The sequence below is a fragment of the Tetrao urogallus genome, assembly GCF_951394365.1.
Source record: "Tetrao urogallus genome assembly, chromosome: Z".
Taxonomy (NCBI): Eukaryota; Metazoa; Chordata; class Aves; order Galliformes; family Phasianidae; genus Tetrao; species Tetrao urogallus.
The window spans coordinates 6751751-6762592 of NC_136816.1; positions in this window are offsets into that span (position 1 = coordinate 6751751).

Genomic DNA, 10842 nt, shown 5'->3' on the forward strand with positions numbered 1-10842 from the left:
TACGCTGCTATACCAAGATGTTCCCAGCCAACATTCCTGAGCAGACAACTACTTACATATTCTCACTGTGTTTGCTTATGATTAAGCATCCTCTCCTCTGTGTCCCAAAGGCTTTTAACCTAGTATCCGATTTCAGTCAGACTTGATGAGTACAGAGAATAGAACAATTTGGGGTAATATGACAAGCATCAGGCTGTATTATTTCCCCTAGGTATAGTATGATTGTGAAATGCTGGCAAGAACATTAAGAGTATGCTTTTCACTGCATCCATGCTAGCCAGCACTGTCTGTCACTCTGTGTATCTGATGCTGGACTTTGGTACTGATGCACCATATTAAGTCCCACTTTTGCTTAGTATACCATCTTTTGTAGCCACCTAACTACACCAAATATCAATCTAGACACTTTGTAGTACATCTTTGCTGTGAAGGTGTAAATGACTATACATAATGAGCAGGTACAGAAGGCAAAATGAATAGATACAGCTAAGATGCACAACACAGCAGAAAGAAGAGCATCACTCATACAGTGGTCATGCATTTAAATTAATAATGTGCAAGTTACCTCCATTTCATAGAAGTGCTGCAAAAACTCAGCCTTTGAAGAAAAATAAGAGGCAGTTTTAAAACATCCTTTATGTCCTTTTAGCTTTGCTGCAAAGCATGACAACATGCTTTGACAGCAGCTTAAATAAAAATAATATGAAAGAATTTAGTAGTTCCATGTGCAGCTCTGCACCAAAGACAGAAATGTCAGATTCTGTCCAAGAGCCGAAGCTAAGGATTAATATGTTGATTTCTATGAAACTGAACCAAACCAGGATGAGAACATTTCTCAGCCAGAAGGCGCTTAAATCTTGTTGAGAGGTGTCATGCTTCTCTTACTGCCTCGCGCTTAAGGGGAAGGGAGAAAGAGGAGGAAATTATGGAGGATTGTTCCTTATGAAGAGGATAAAAGTAGTGCCACCACCTGCACGACTAAACACAGAACGCAAGTGAGTAACAGAAGCCATCACCTCTGCCACTGCTTTCAGTTTCCAGCCTCAAGATCAGCCTTTGGTTGGTAAATCATTTCCAGGTATAGCACAGGTGTTACTGAGAACACTGCATTTCTCAGTACCTGATGTGCAGGATATTCTTTGGGTAATTTCTATCACAGTGTCAGAGGTCTACCTCTTCTACTGATACCACAGCTCTTCATGGTTATGAGAGTACTATCCTGCTGTGGGAGGAGTTTAGTACCACTGCACCATGTAGACAAATATTTATTTAACCACTGCATGCATTGCAGTGTGCGACAATGGAGTGCATCATCTTGAAGTGTTTGGGTCTTTAAAAGGGTTTTGAGGGATAAACTGGTGACATAGGGATTCAGGTTGAGGAATTGCATCTAGTGACAGGAGCAGACAAGTTTCTGGGACAAAAACAGAATAGTTTTCCTGTAAATGCATTCAGAAAGCAAGCAACCAAAATGCTAACAACATGTCTGTGTCCTGTGAATATTCTTCAGAGAGAAAAGGCAATTCCTGCAGACCATTGATGATAACTTTCTGTGGCTGGTGCTGGAGGAGCTAATGAGGAGATGTGCTACGGGACCTTGTTTGTACAAAAAAAAAAAGAAAAAAAAAAAGACTGGCTGTGGATGTGAAGGTTGATGGCATCCTTGGCCACAGCAAACATGAGATAGTGGAGTTCAGATTCCTGTGTGGCAGAAACACAGCAATAAGAATTGTTGGACAACACTGTCCTTTTTAATGACCTACTTGGATGTGTATCCCATGTACTAGAACACTGGAAGGTAAGTGGGCTCAAGAGAGTTGGTAGACATTCAAGCACAATTTCCCTAAGCTCAAGGTTGGTGCATTCTTCTGAGCTTGAAGTCAGGCAAAGGTGACAGGAGACCAACTTGGTAGCCTTTTGTGATGTCACGATCAGCTGGGTAGATGGGGGGAGAGCAGTGGATGCTGTGTACCTTGACTTTATCAAGGCTTTTGGCACTGTCTCTCCTACAGCTGCAGAGGAATCATCAACACATCAATACAGTTTAGAGTCTGACCTGTCAGAAAGGAGCTCTTCGGAGAACTGGGTGACCTGATGGACAACAGGCTGACCATGAGCCAAGAAGACCAGTGGTATCCAGGGGTGCATTAAAAGATCATGGCCATGAGGTTGAGGGAGGTGATCATCCCCCTCCAGTCTGCCTTTGTGAGGCCATGCCTGGAGCACTGAATCTGTTTCTGGGCACCTCATTTTGTAAAAGACAGGCATCTGCTGGAGAGAGTCCAGTGGAGAGCCACAAAGATAATCAAGTGCCTGGTGCACCTCTGTTACGAGGAAAGGCTTAGAGTTCTGGGAATATTCAACCTGGAGGAAAGAAGGCTGAGAGGGGATCGTCTCAACACTTGCAAATATCTGAAGGGTAAGCGTCAAGTGGATAGGGCCAGGCAGTTAGAAAAGGGACAGTGTGCACAAACTGGAAGACAGGAATTTCCATGTGAACATGAGAGAAAGCTTCTTTGCTATAAGAGTGACAGAGCACGGGAACAGGCAGTCCAGAGGGGTTGTGGTTTGTACATTCAAAACCCACCTGGACACATTCTTGGGCAGCTTATCTCCAGGGCAGCAGGGGGAACTGACTTCTCCAGAGTTCTGTTTCAATCCCTAAGATTCTGTAATTCTGTGAAACAGCAACATGGTTTAGAAACAGAACTTTTCAGTTCTTTTCAGTAATACATACATCAATGTGTATTGGGCAGGATGTACTTCAAGGGTTTTGTTCTTGTTTTAAACAGCAAAGGATCTCTGGTGTTCTCCTTTGGATGCATCTGATTTCTCAAATGCTTGTTCATGTAGCTTTGATTCAATTGATTGCCACGACCACTTCTCATTGCCACTCTATTTTGATCTTTCAGCAATTGAAGAGTACCTAAATATGGAAGGATTTTCTCATGCATGCGATGGAATAGTCATTCATTTGTACTAATTTTCCATGATCTGTCCTTTCAAAATCAGAAGCTTAGTTAAAAAAAAAAAAAAAAAAAAAAAAAAAAAAAGAGCTCATTGCAGCCTGATGCCAGCAAAACTGCACCTGTTTGGATTCTTGTGCTTTGATGAAGAAGGAAAGAACAGAATTATTATGCACTCCATCTCTGGTTAAATAGATGACGAAAGCTTAAAATAGCCCGCCAGTCACAGAAATGGCTACCAGATCAAAGCTGCAGCAACTGGTTATGGGTATGAATGGGATAGAGTAACAACCATGACATCAAAGCTGTTTCTTTTAGGTTGTTACGATCAAGACTCTCACAAGGGTTTAGGGATTCTGCACAGGTTCGACCAGCAGTACCTGAAATTCAGCTGGGATTGAATTTCATCAGCTCCAGAAGATTCATCTGTTTCAAGTGATGTTTCAAGTTGCTCAAAAGCAAAAAAAAAAAATTGTTTCTGTAATTCTGTGGTTTAAATATTGCTGTGGTTTGCTTTTAAGATCATTTATGGTTCTCACTTTCATACTTCTATACTTCAGTTTTCACTGAAGGGTTCAAGTGAAATTGATTATCTAAAACTGCCTTCCAGGTTTTTCTTTCAAAATACATGTTAGAGTATAACTAGGCTTTCATTAAATTAAAAAAAAAAAAAAGAGGAATTTGCAATCCAAATAGATCTCTCAGAAGAAATGACATAAATGATCTGTATGGCATTTATCGTGCTGAATAACACAATATTAAAAAATATGGAGATTTAAAAATGCCAGGTTTGAGAGACATCAGACCTGCAGCCTGAGAAAGTACTTGGTGCAAGTCTTCTTGACAACTAAATTTGGCTGCACAAATATGTTCCTGGAAAAAAATAGTATAAATCAATTATAATTAATTCACAAGCATTAATAAGTTCTGCTATATGATTTCAACAGTATTCGCCCGGGATTGTCCTCATATGGCTCATGCAGATGTGTGTATTTCTTAGTTAAACTCTGACAGCTGAAGCAGATCCAGTTCTCACCTCACCACAGTAAATGGATGCAGATTGAGGTATGAGCAATTGGGGCAGCTCAGCCTTTGGCACTGGTCAGCATCTTGGTGCACTTTGTGTGGAAATTAAGAAGACACGATGGCACACCTGAGACCTCACTGAACAGCATGCCACATAAATCTGTCTGAAGGGTGGCTGTGGAAGGTTTACAAGAGAAGGGTTCAAGACATCCTCACAGGTCAAAGTCTGCCTATTTTGTTATTAGCAGAGATCAGAGGAATATTCACAAAGAGTTTTTAGTGTAATCATAATTACAAGCTGTGCTTTTTGGCTCAAGTAACTCATTAATGGTGCGAAAAAGAGCTGGGAGCCAGCTCTTCTTTGAGGAAATTATGTGGTAATGATAAGCTGCCTAATCCTTCAGGAGAACAGTCCATTTTGCAGAACAGATAATTTCCATGTAGTTGAAAGAACACCATGAAAGCCCCTTGAAGACTGGCAGCTGACTACCCGATATAGAGAGGGGTTTTTGTTCCGTGTCTGCCAGCTAGTCTCGGCTATCAGCCTAATAACTCTCTTAGTGCCTTATAACAGCTCTACACAGACCCATTCAGAGCCCTTGATCACACCAGAAAGAGAATAAAGAGCCCTCCATACTCATGCAAGGAGGAAAGATACCAAAGCATCTGCTTTTGTGCAAGCAAATCTATATAGCTGCTAACAACACTTTACAGCAGCATCAGTGATGACATGAATACCAGGAGTCTGAATATAGTTTCTCCTCTTGATGCTCTTTTTCATTAGTCAGCAATGGATTGGCTTCATGCAAACTGCAGCTGCTTTTGGTGTGTGTGCGTAATAGATAGCTGTGAGAATGTACAGGGGGCAAACATCTTAGAAGGCTGTGGCATTCATCTGAAGCCGTTGAGAATTGAGATTTGTTGGAATACATCCAAACTACTGGGTTTATTGTTCTGTTGTGAAAGGTGCATGTATTAAAATAGAAATAATCAGGAGTAAGATGGCTTCAATCAAAAAAAGTAATCTCCCTTCCAGCAAAGGCAAAATAGAGCAGTAAAAGAGAAGAAGAATGTATATGGTTGGCACAGAGGTGTAACAGAATTGTGCACAGTGTCCCACATGCCCATATAGCTCTACTGGCAAAGTCTGTTCACCAAGAGTGCAAGCTGAAGCTCTGTAAGGATCTGTGATATGTCTGGATTTCTCCCTCCCTTTGAATTGTAATCAAACAGGTTAGGAAATTCTAGACTGACTCCAAGTGAAGTCCAGTACTAAAAGAAGGAAAGTGCATTTCTGATGGGTTGTCTTTCTACCATGAAGATTATTCTGATTTCCTAGAGTCAATTCAGCACTTTGTGAACAAAAAGCTGAAAAATCATGGGTGAATGAGCCTTTGCAGTTTCTCTTATGCCATCATTGATCAGTTGCTATGTGTCTTTGATGGTGGCAGATATATAATTTCCTGCAGGTGCAGTGTAAGAGGTATTTAAGTGTATTTGTAGCATTTCAGAGGGCAGAAAGGGGACGGTAAACACAATGAGAGCAGCTTTAGAGAAAAGCCTTTATAGGCTTTTTTGTGAAGGAAAGAGCCTGTGTGCATTGAACTGGAAAGTGGGAGCTAGAGAAGTACCCTGATGCCACAACCGCATTCAGGAAATTGTTGTCATGGTCATGGTGTGAAGACACTGAATCTTGCATCTCATATCTCCTCTGACTGCAGGACTGTGATGACAGCTAACCAGAAAAGGACTAGAGAATGATAGAAAAGAATATATGAGGTTATTGATTCCCAGAGGAAAAGCCTGGTAGCTATGATGCTTAGACGCAGGGAGTAGGACTAGACAAGGCTCCTCTTTTGTCTGAAGTGCTCATTTGTGATGGCCAAAGCTGTACTGCCTATTGTTTATTATGCTTACACTTATTATAATCTATTACATATTATTACTACTTAGCCTTTCTGTCTTTACTGTCTCTAAGCAGATTGTCAAAAAAGTCCTACAGCCATTCTCTAAAATTTGGAAAGCATCCATAATGGAATTAAACAGAAGAAGAATATTTAAGCAGAAAAAAAGTGCAAGAGAGAAGGTTCTTAATAGATATTTTTCCAAATGATTCGCTGTGAGTTTCATACTGATGTTGTAAATTCTCTGTGGATTTCTCATTTGCTACCAGTTTTTCCGTGTCACAGACAAATAAGCGGAATTACTACAAAATAAAACGAAAACATTCTGATGAGTGCATGGACTACATCTGCATACACAATGCCTTTAGCACTAGGGTTTAAGTGTAACATTGTAAATTTTCATCTGCTGTTTACAGATCCCGGTGTTTTGGTTTTTTTATGTTTTTTTTTTTTTTTCTTGTTTGTTTTTTTTCCTTTGGTACACAATATACTCTCAGTGGTTTGTGTTAGATAGGAAGCCAATTGTAGATTCCTTTCTTATTGTGCCTCCTTTATTCAAAATTGAGAAGAAACATAAACTAATATAACTATCTTCAAAGTACTCACTTTTGTGATCAGAGAGATCACGGAAACTATGCTTATCTGATAATATTATCTGCAAGACACTGTACAGTGCAATGTAAACTGTACTGTATCTAAATTAAGAGCTCCAGAACACCTTCCACAGAAAGCTAATGGATGTGGCAGCTCACCATGAGAGTTGTTCTCCACTGTTATACGCAAAAGAACTTCGTACCTAAAGGCTAAAAAAAAACCTCAGTCTTATGATGGATTTTCTGAAATTGGCCACGTGTTCACGACTCATCTCCTACAAAGACTAGCAAAATAATGGTCTGAAATCTACAGCAGAAATAAAGCTTTTAAGAAGTGAGCTGGTGTAATCCAAGCAAACTTAGTCTTGAGTGAACCTTAGAAATATGGTTGTAGTAGACATTCTCATTTCTATCGCAGTGAAAACAAAATGAAGGGAGATGGGCACAAAAGAGCAATAATGCTCAACACTGGGGGTATATTCCCTTTCAGTCATCATGAGATTTTATTTGTCTTCCAGTCTGCTTGAAAAAGCAGACAAAAAAGCATTTGAATGAAGAAATGTGATGAAGGCAAAGCAAGTGAGAAGAAAAATATATCTTTTTGTAGTGGTGAGATCAAACTATAAAATGTTGAAACGATAAAGCTGAATTGCAAGGAGAAAATGCATAAGAGATTTTACAATTGCTCAGAGGATGGATAGAAGCTGCTAGATTTTCATAAGGCCTTTGATATTGTAACTCATAATATCCTGGAAAAACTGTCGAATTTTGAGATGAACATCTTCATCTTATGCTGTGTGCTGAACTGTCTCCATGGCACACTCAAAGTACTGTACTGAATTCAGCAACATCTGGCAGGTGGCTGGTCACTAGCAGGGTTCTCCAGGGTTCAATTTAAGGACCAGGATTTAAAGATGTAGGTGTTGAATGTAAGTTTGTTTATACTAAAGTAGGAGGTGCTGTTGACTCTCTCAAGGGATGAGACACCTTGCAAACGGATCTAGATACACTGGAGGCCTGGAAAATCAGCAATGGCGTGAAGTTCAACAAAGGAAAATGCACCTGGAGCAGTGCAAGACACAAGTACAGACTGGGTGGTAGGGGAGCAGCTCTGCAGAAAGGAGATGCTGGCCAGCAGCAGGCTCAGCAGAAGCCAGTAACACGTCCTGGAATCCAGGAGGGCAAATTGCATTTCGGTGTACATTAATCATAGCATAACGCGTCTATAAAAGTAGTAATTCTCCTGCTGTATTTAGCATTGGTGTGGTCTTACTTTGAATACGGCATGCTGTTCTGGGCTCCATAACATGAAATGTACATTAGGATACTTGAATACATCCAGAGAAGGATAGTGAAGCTGGTAGAAGGGCTGGAGGGCGTGAGGAGAGGCTGAGAAAACTATAGTTGTCTGGTTTTGAGAAAAGAAGACCAAGAGACAGTCTCATTGCTCTCTAAAACTTCCTGAAGAGGGAAAGTGGGAATGGAGGTGCTGGTCTATGCTCCCCGGTCACCAGTGGCAGGATGCAAGGGAATGGCACAAAACTGCATCAGGAGAGGTTCAGAATGGACAGCTGAAAAAATGTCTTTACTGTGAAGGCAATGAAACACTGGCACAGGCTTTCTAGAGAGGTGGTTGGTGCCCCATAGCTGTCAGTGCTCAAGAGGCATTTGGTTAATGCCCTCATTAATGTACTTTACCGTTTGATTAGCCGAGAAGTGGTCAGGCAGCTGGAGTAGATAATCCTGCTACTATGAATATCTTACTCTGCTTTGCTTTGCTCTGCTCTGCTCTGTGTAAACATATAATTAAGATTAATTAAGGTTAATTTCTGTTACTGCAATTTCGTCAGTTTGTGAAAGCTTTTTGTACTTAAAAACATATGAAGATATTTCTGATACCTCTGTACAGTCAAATGAAGGGAATTGAACCTCTTGACCAATCCAAGATTTTGAAATAAGCTCAGCTTGGTGGAAGAAATGAAAAGCGGGTATGAGGAATTTTATCCCAAATAATTGTTCTAAATGAAATAAAAGACATGAAAAGGCCAAAGCTTCCACACAAAGCACTCAGATTAAAACATCACAGAAGACAGGATAATACTGCGTGCACACAGCAAATAGTTCAGCCAGATATGAAGATGGAGAGTCAATTGTGGACCTGAGAGATGGTTCCTGGTTGCAGGCCTGTTTGTTTGTTCTGTAATTTTGCCTTTTGGATGCACCTTTTCCCATTGCTTTTTGGAAGCTGAAATGGCTTCTGGGCCTTTGTGCACCCTGCCCTGATGCTTCCACAATGCCAAACACAGGAGTGCAGTAAGGACACAGATACAAAAATGTCATCTGACTTCATTCTATTTATTACTTAAAACTTGATATAGATTACATAGGTATAACTTATTTCATGTTTCCGTGTTTCAGGAAACATTTCTCTACTTGGCAATCTGAAAACACACTACAGCAGAGTCTTGCTGTGTGGTAGTTAGCAATGCTAAGACAGTTTCTATTCCTAGAGTTGAATTCGGTACAAATGTGAAACAGCAGCTGCAAATCAAGTCAATCACTCTAATGGAGAGAATTAGGTAGGACTTGCACAATGTCTTACCTCAGAGAATGTTGCAGAAAGCCAAAGCATCCCTGGATGTGTTTAAAAACCATTTGGATCTGGTGCTCAGGGACATGATTTACTGGAGAGTTGTTAGAGTTAGGTTGTGGTTGGACTTGATGACCTTTAAGGTCCCTTCCAACCTGAGCTAGTCTATGATTCTATGATTTTATGATTTGACCATGTTGTATCCCAAACTCCTGAACATCAAGCCAAAAATTAATCTGAATTCTGCTTCAGAGATAGAGATTTGGAGGTTTTCATGTTATCAATATATTTTTAGGAGATTTAGTGCTAATTTCATACTCATTGATTGTTATCTCAGTGGAAAAACAGCTATCATTTCAATTAGTAAATGTAGTCATTGATGTATGTTAAGACAAATACTTGACAGGCACTTTGTACTTAATGAATTTTAGGAAGACAAAGATACTAAACTAAACTATGCATTGCTTTTCCTTCACAGAGAATTAGCACTAGAGGGGATGAATGCAACTTACCTATTAAGTAAAATTACTGAGATTTGTGCATGAAAAAAATATCAGTCGTAGTGGGAAAAAAAAGCTGTATTGGCTCAAGAGAGAATTTTGAGAATTTATCAGTGGGAGCAGTGTTGCCAACAGCCAGCATTACGGAAATGTACCAAGCCCCTGGGGATAAGTGTTTCTGATTCAACCTCATATCAGTCCTGAAAGGTGGTTACCACTCAGCATCTGAATATTTTTTAACTTACACTGCATGCCAGTCCTACACAGACAAAGGACCAAACTAGCAAGTGCCATTAAGATTGCCACAGAGGCTGATTCAGGCTTCTCTCTCTCGCAAATGATCTGTTTCTTTTTATACATTTTTTTTTTCTTTCCTTTTGGAAAAATTGAGCAGCATCTTCGCTGGTGTCTCATTACCCAAACAAAGCAGAGAGAAATTGACTTGCATCAGCCCATTCTATGGAGACCACTTACAGCTTTAACGCTTTCCCTTATTGGCATTTGGATCTTATCACCAATTACCAGAGGCTGCAACCTGTCTTCTAGGATGAAAAATGGATGTTTTCTTTAGGAACAATGGAAGGAAGGAGAGCACTTGAGGAAAGCAAAGTATAGGAAATAATGAACGGTAAGGGAAAGAAGGTTCAGTTTTGAGTTGTTCTCTTTGCAACACAAGATAGAATTTTATGTTACTTAAATGCAGCAAACTGCAGAATTATATAAAGGGAGTACTTTTTCATTTACAGTGTCATCAGACTGTGGAATTCACTGCCCAAATATTTATTGAAGATTTAGGCATACCAAGATTAACAAATTCCAAGACATTAAGCTACAGCTTTTGTGGTAAATCTCATCTATTCACTTTTCGCTCCTCAGCCTTTCACTTGGGTTGCCTTATAAGGACCAATAATAATGCCTTCAAGTGAATATCTGGTACCCAATTTTGCTGTATCTTCTAAGATCTTAATGAATGCCTGAAGGCAGAATTATTTCTTTGCAATAGGCTGGAATTAACCTTAGCTTGCCCAAGAAAACAGACTTCAGAATTGGAAAAAACTTGTAGGTCTTCTGTAGGTCTTCGTAGACTGTGCTGTCTGCCATTTACACAGCATTTTTTTGCAGAGATAAGGTATTTAAATAATTCTCCACTCTGAGTTGACTGACAAAACTTTCCAACATCCTAAGGTAGATTCACTATAAGGGTGCTGGATAGAGAGTAGCAGATGTATAGGAGGATTCCCTGTCAGAACTGATTAAAGCTGG